Source organism: Triticum urartu, chromosome 1A (assembly GCF_056163025.1).
Source record: "Triticum urartu cultivar PI428250 chromosome 1A, HENAU_Tu73, whole genome shotgun sequence".
Taxonomy (NCBI): Eukaryota; Viridiplantae; Streptophyta; class Magnoliopsida; order Poales; family Poaceae; genus Triticum; species Triticum urartu.
Window position 1 is genome coordinate 151,749,233 of NC_141873.1, and position 6,940 is coordinate 151,756,172.

At 53.3% G+C, this 6,940-nt stretch overlaps 1 pseudogene; it reads right to left on the reverse strand.

Annotated features, from left to right (window-relative positions):
* Positions 1 to 2,046: 2,046 nt before the first annotated feature.
* Positions 2,047 to 4,038, reverse strand: LOC147990425 (uncharacterized; annotated as a pseudogene).
* Positions 4,039 to 6,940: the final 2,902 nt, after the last annotated feature.

A 6,940-nucleotide genomic window follows, 5' to 3' on the forward strand; every position in this document is an offset into this window, starting at 1 on the left:
CGGCTCCCGAGGATGGCGGCGGTGGCGCGGGGCCGGCTCGGGCGGTGGCCGGGGCGGCGGTCGCCGGCCGGCGTCGGGGCGCGGGCTCCGGCGTGGAGCCGCGGTGGCGCGGGCAGCGGAGGACGGCGGCGCGGGCGGCCCGCGGTGGCGGCGGAGATGGGCTCGCGGGGGCCCCTCCTGGGCCTCCTGGGCCGGCGGCGGCGGCGAGCTGGGAGCCGGGCTCGGCGAATGCGGCGCTGACACGTGGCGGTGGCGGGGCTGGGCGGACGTTGTCCGGTCCGCGCCGGACACATCCGTCGGTGCGGGGTGGTTTTAGGGTTTCGGGGAGAGGGAGAGATCTGAATTCGGGGGTGTCTATTTATAAGCATAAGTGGAGCTAGGAGAGTCCAAATGAGGTGCGGTTTTCGGCCACGCGATCGTGATCGAACGCTCTAGGACATGGAGCATAGTTTGGTGGGTTTGGGCCAAATTAGAGGGGTGTTGGGCTGCAACACACACAAGGCCTTTTCGGTCCCTCGGTTAACCGATGGAGTATCAAACGAAGTCCAAATGATACGAAACTTGACAGGCGGTCTACCAGTAGTAAACCAAGGCCGCTTGGCAAGTCTCGGTCCAATCTAGAAATTTTTAATCCCCACACACGAAAGAAAGCTAGAAATGACCACCGGAGAAGAACGAAGCGCCGGAATGCAAAACGGACAACGGGGAAAATGCTCGAATGCATGAGACAAACATGTATGCAAATGCAATGCACATGATGACATGATATGAGATGCATGACAACGAAAACAACACACGGAGACAAAGACCCGAACCCGAGAAATAAATATAACTTAATGCCGGAAACGGCAAGAGTTGGAGTACAAATTGGGAAAGTTACATCCGGGGTGTTACAACACTCCACCACTACGAAAAGATCTCGTCCCGAGATCTAGGACTGAAAGAACTCCGGGTACTCAGAACGGAGGTGATCCTCACGTTCCCAGGTAGCTTCACGGTCGGAATGGTGTGACCACTTGACTTTGAGAAATTTGATTGACTTGTTGCGAGTCTTGCGTTCAGTCTCTTCAAGAATAGCAACTGGGTGCTCACGATAGGAGAGATCTTCTTGGAGCTCAATGTCCTCGAAGTTGACTATGCGGTCAGGAGTCTTGAAGCACTTTCGAAGCTGATAGACATGGAATACGTCATGAACATTTGCAAAGTTTGAAGGAAGCTCGAGTTGATAGGCGAGGTCGCCTCTCTTGCTGACAATCTTGAAAGGTCCCACGTATCTAGGGGCAAGCTTCCCTTTGATACCGAAGCAACGAGTACCTTTCATAGGAGAGACACGGAGGTAAACATGATCGGGCTTGAACTTGCCTGGCCAGGCGACGCTACGTAGCTCGGCTGTGAAGGCGCGGCAGCTGGCCGTGGTCGCCGGGGCCCGTCTTGGAGGTGGAGCTTGGTCTTGGCGCCCATGTACCGCTATGATGAGCGGTGTGAGGGCCTACCGAGGCAGACGATCCTGGCGCGGCGGTGCGAGGAGCAGCGGAGCGTTCTCTTGCGGTCGATGGACTTCTTGGCAGCTTCTTTCTTCACGCGCGGGCGCCGGACATGGTGGATCGCACCACGGAGCCGCACGCCTTGGCGCCAAGACGCCATCTTGGGGCAGAGGTGGTGGAGGCGCTCTGTGAGTTGCGTCGCCTGAAGCAGGCGGAGGGCCAGGCGGATAGAGGGACGGCGCAGGGGAGCCCCCTGCGGCACGGACGAGCTCGGCGATGTGGTCGAGCCAGTCCTCGTAGAGGTCGTTGACCGGGCGGTAGTGCAGGAGATCGTCCGCCATGAGGAGCGCGGTCCGTGCGTCCGTAGGAGCGCGACAAGCGTGGGACGATGAACCAGCGGGAGTCAGCGATGGAGTGGCGGTGCGGCCATCCCGCCGCACCGAGGGGTGCAGCAAGGATGCTTGCTGCTCGTTCCCCGCCGGGCCGGTGGCGGCGTTGGCGGCCGGAGATGGAGAACGACGAGGTGGCCCACCGACGGGAGCCGTCTGAGCGACACGGGTGGCTAGGGAAGCCCGGCGCTCAGCACGAGCACGGCGAGCGTCCACCGTGGAGACGACGGGGCAACTGGACGCGAGATGACGGAAAGGAAGCTCCAGCGCACCCCTACCTGGCGTGCCAAATGTCAGATCACGGGTTCTGGCTAAACCCTTAAGGTTCAAACTCTGGGGTGCGCGCCGAGATTCCTCCCTACCGATCTACGCCCTAGCTCGCTAAGATCTCACGGACGAACTTGACGAACTCGGAACACAAAGGGACACAAGGTTTATACTGGTTCGGGCCACCGTTGTGGTGTAATACCCTACTCCAGTGTGGTGGTGGATCGATTGCCTCTTGGGCTGATGATGAACAGTACAAGGGGAAGAACAACCTCCTGAGGTTGAGGTGTTCTTGTGCAGGTGTGTGGATGGAGAGGATCCGATCCAAGTTGAGTTGTCCCTATGGTGGTGGCTAGTTCTACTTATATAGGCCCTGGTCCTCTTCCCAAATATTGAGTGGGAAGGGAGCCAACAACAGCCAATTTATAAGGGGACAGCTAGTACAGCTTATCCTGACAAAAGTGGTCTTCGCGTGCAAAAGGCTCTGGTGGTGATGCCGTCTTGGGCTCCATGGTGACCTCCGTCCTGTCGTCCTTCCGGTCCTGGTCTCGTTGCACTGATAAGGAAAACTTTGCCAGATGCCTCGATACCCCACGCCTGCGCTTGCCGCCTTAGCACCAAAGAGGAAACAAGGACGCTGCACGCGCTGGCACCCGCCTGGCGCCCGCCTGATCTTGATCATCACGGATCACGTCACAAGAGCCTCGCGAGGTTTTCCCCGCCTTGATTTCTCCGCTCCTTAAGAGGCAGCCTGGTGTAGCCGCTCCTGAGGAGGTCTTGCGTCGCCCGCCTCGCGGGGCTTGGCCCCTGCGAGGGTCTTGAGTGCTTTGTTGATGAAGATGGGTCGTACAGGCCCGCAACACGGCCACGCCGTGGGCCGCAGGCAAGCAAGTCTGGGGACCCCCATTCCCAGAACACCGACAACAAATATGACATATTGTTGATCTCATGCATAGCATATGACAAGTCAACCAGATTGTCAAACATGATGTGACCGAGATAATTATCACAAGAAATCCTACGTAACATGGCATCACGACTAATAGACACCACATGACAACCATCAAACTCATCATAAATGGGTAAATCATTGCATGGGGAAGTCGAACTAGCATGAAGCATGACAATAGGTGGATCAACATCATGCAAGCAATCAATGTCAAGAATGTCCACTAGTGGGACTAGAGCACCACCTTCACCTATATTACCTTGTTCATTCCACTCAAGTGGTGTAGGTGAGGTGGCAAAGACCAAATGGTGGTCATCATCTTCATCTTGATAGAACCATGTGGGGGTGCATCATATTCCACCATGGCCATCGTCTTGTCCATAGAAAGGACGAAGTCGTCCCGGATCGGTGCATCAACATATATGGGACCTAGCACCAAATGAGAAGACGCAATAGAGGTAGAAGTTAAGTTGTTAGAAATCGAAATGGCCTCACTCTCTCTATGTGGTGGTGTCTCACTCACTCCCTCAAGGTAGGTGCACTCAATGTCACATATGGTGGAGTCACTCAAATCACTCAAGTGGTGGTGGTGGTGGCTCTCCTCACATGAGAATTGGGGCAACTCGTCATATATGGGGCTAGTGGTGAAGACACTCTCACTCTCAATATGGTGGCATAAGTCACTCATGTCATCATACGTCGCTGTGGTCGAAGGGAAAATCCCATGCTCAACCATCACATCGCCATGTATAAAGGTCGAAGATGGCACATCTTCACTCTCCTCCAAGACTGAAGGGAAAATCCCATGCTCAATCATCTCGTCACCATCGCCGTGGATGAAGGCCGATGTAGGCATACTCATCGGAGGTAGGCGAAGATGTCGTACGTCCAAAGGTGAAGATGCCTTGATAACACTTGGCGAAGATGCTGAAGTGGTGGTAGTAGTCATAGCTCCGTCTTGTTGGTGCTCGTCTCGCGGTCTTTGCTTGTGCCCATGAAGTTTGGCGGTAGCTTGATGTAGAGCTTTTTGGGACTTGTAGGTGTACGCATCACGAGCATCTTCATCTTGATGGTGTTGTAGTGCTTGAGCTCGATGGCGTTCTGAAGATTGGCCACTTGAGCGTCGCCGCCAGGTCTTGTATTTGGCCACAAAGTCTCGTACTTGATCCATTTGTTCGGCCAACTTGGTGTCAATGTAGTCCCTCTTCCTTGCTTTGTGTTGGAGAATGTCGATGGCGAGTCGCTCAACGCCTTGCGTTGCTCGTGGTAGTCCGAAGATGGACGTTTTGGTGATGTAGTTGTTCGCGCCGTCGTTGTTGTCGAAGACCAGAGATGAAATGCCTTGCCTATCCATCACAACCAAGTGGGGTGAGTAGGAAAATGAGAGAACAATACCAAAGTTACCTTTTCCGAGGATTGAGGATGTAACAAGTGTCACTCAATGTAATGCCACAATAGGAGAATTGGAACCGGGTTTGTTTCTCACACCTACAAGTAAGAGGCTTATGGAGGAGCTCGGTTAGGATGGTGGAAAAAATTTCAAGCAAATGTTAGTCAAGATATCAATAACGTTGAGAAGGTTCACACAAATGCATGTAAAGCAAATAGATCAAACCCAAAGATATCACTAGGAACACACGCACGGAAGATAGATGGGATCCGCACAACCAAGGAATGAGCTCAAAATGTAACCACGGAAAATACTCTTGTTGTGTGAATGCTAGAGAGAAGCTAGCTCGATTTCTCAAATGGGCAAGATACGCTTGTGCACGAACCTATGAGAGAAACGTGCTGTCTTCAATCCCAACTATGTTATGTATGCGGTGACCACGATGATATGATGATGCAAAATGGCTCAATGCTATTGCTTACAAGCTCTTTATTTCTCCTCTTTTTGCTTAAAAGATTTGCTTTATTTCTTTTTTTCTATGCTTGATGCTCGAGCCAAGTATGATATGAGACAAGTATGTAAGATATGCACGGGAGAGACTTATGGCACTAAGATGATAACAAGATCACTACGGTGCACAATAGCGTGGCCCGATAATTCTCAACTCGCTAGTCTCGATGGATAAGCAACGCAAAATGGCTCGGGCTATCAATGTAAAATCAAGGTAAGAAGTAAGTGTCGTCGAGGTTACCGTCCTTTCTTACGGTTAGCGGTGAAGATGACTCCGAGGTGATGATGAATGGCGGTGATGTCGATGTCACACATTCCTAGGTAGCCGAAACACCTTAGGAAACAAAAACCGCAACTCAAAATCGGTCAAATGGGGAAGGTGGGTGCTATGATGATGAATTTTTGTGTGTAGGCTAATGGTGGTGGTAATGATATATGTGGATGGTGGGTGTCAAGAGCTTCGAAATGAGCTAAAAGAACACGAAAAACGGACTTGGGAGGTGGAGATTATGGACAAAATGGTGCTGGTAGTGGGCTGATTTGGGGGGTGTGGGCACCCGGGGGTGGAGGGTGTGGGTGCTCGGGTGGTCAGCAGGAAATGGCCCGGGGTGCGGGTGCCCGATGGATCGAGTTGCGGGCACCCGGTGGTGGCCGATTTGGGGGGAAAATCTTGGGGATTGGCAAAATTTGGAGGATTTCGTGGTGGGAAGGGTGGGGATTGTTGGGGAGGGGCTAGATCCACTTGCCAAACATCAATCCATGGACCAAAACAACCAAATCTCACAAGATCCAACAAATTGGAAGAAAAAATTTTGGGGGTATTTTTGTGGGGATTTTTGAATTTGGACGAAAAACAACAAAATCTAGCTAGAAAATAGGGGGATGGGACTCCAAGATGTGAGTCAACCTTGCTCATGATACCAGGATGTCGTAGGGTGAAACCCTCAAAGGGATATTTTCACACTTGGAAGGGGAAAATAGGAAGAACACTCAAGAACAAAAAGGACAAATCACTCAAACAAACCCAAATATCACATCCACTAGAGTAGCATACATGAGATCCACAAGATTATATGAACAATTCAAGGAAAAGAGCACTAGGTAAGTTCTTCCAACTAAGTGAGGTCTTGATCTTGATCTTCTTCAAGAGGAGGTCTTGATAATCCCAAGGATTCTTCCCTAGGTGGGGGCTTGATCTCCAAGAGGAGGGGATACAAGGAGCAAAGCTCTCTTTGGTGTTCTAAATACTTTACTATCCTCCAAATGAGCTAGAGAAAGAGTATTTGTAAGCCTAGGGATGAAGTTGGGGGAGGTAGGGTTACAAAAGACCAAAAAGGCCTCAACACGAAAACAAGACAGGGCACGCCGGGCACCCGAGGTCAGAGGGACCGGGCACCCGGGGCGGTCTGGGCCGGCGCTGGGAGAGAGGCCGGGCACCCGGGCCAAAGTGTCGGGCACCCGGGGTGGTGCTGGGCTGGCACGGGGGGTGGCCTAGGAACCCGGTGCCAAGGGGTCGGGGCCGGAGTGGCCCAGGTGGGCGGCCGGGCACCCGGGCCCAAGAGGCCGGGCACCCGGGAGGGTCGCTGGGGCGTCGCACAGGCCGGGGCTAGGCACCCGGGGCCAAGATGGCCGGGCACCCGGGGTGTCCAGGGAGCGTCATCTCCTCGCACGTCTTGATGCTTCTCTCCTTCTCATTCTTCTTGTGTGTCCGGGTCTCGTCCTTGCCTCCACACGGCCATCTCCTCGGTACCTGAGAGTGCATAATATCTCCATTTGAGGTAGGACCCGGTTCACATGTGAAATCGAATGGAGTTCGAAGAGGAAGTAGTTAACCTTGGTTTCAATGGCACGCACGCGAGCTCCCATCATAGGTTCTCTTCGTGCTTGCGGTGGTGGTATGAGGTCCATGGTGATGGTCGAGGGATGCTCCGCATCATAGAGCTTCGCTCAT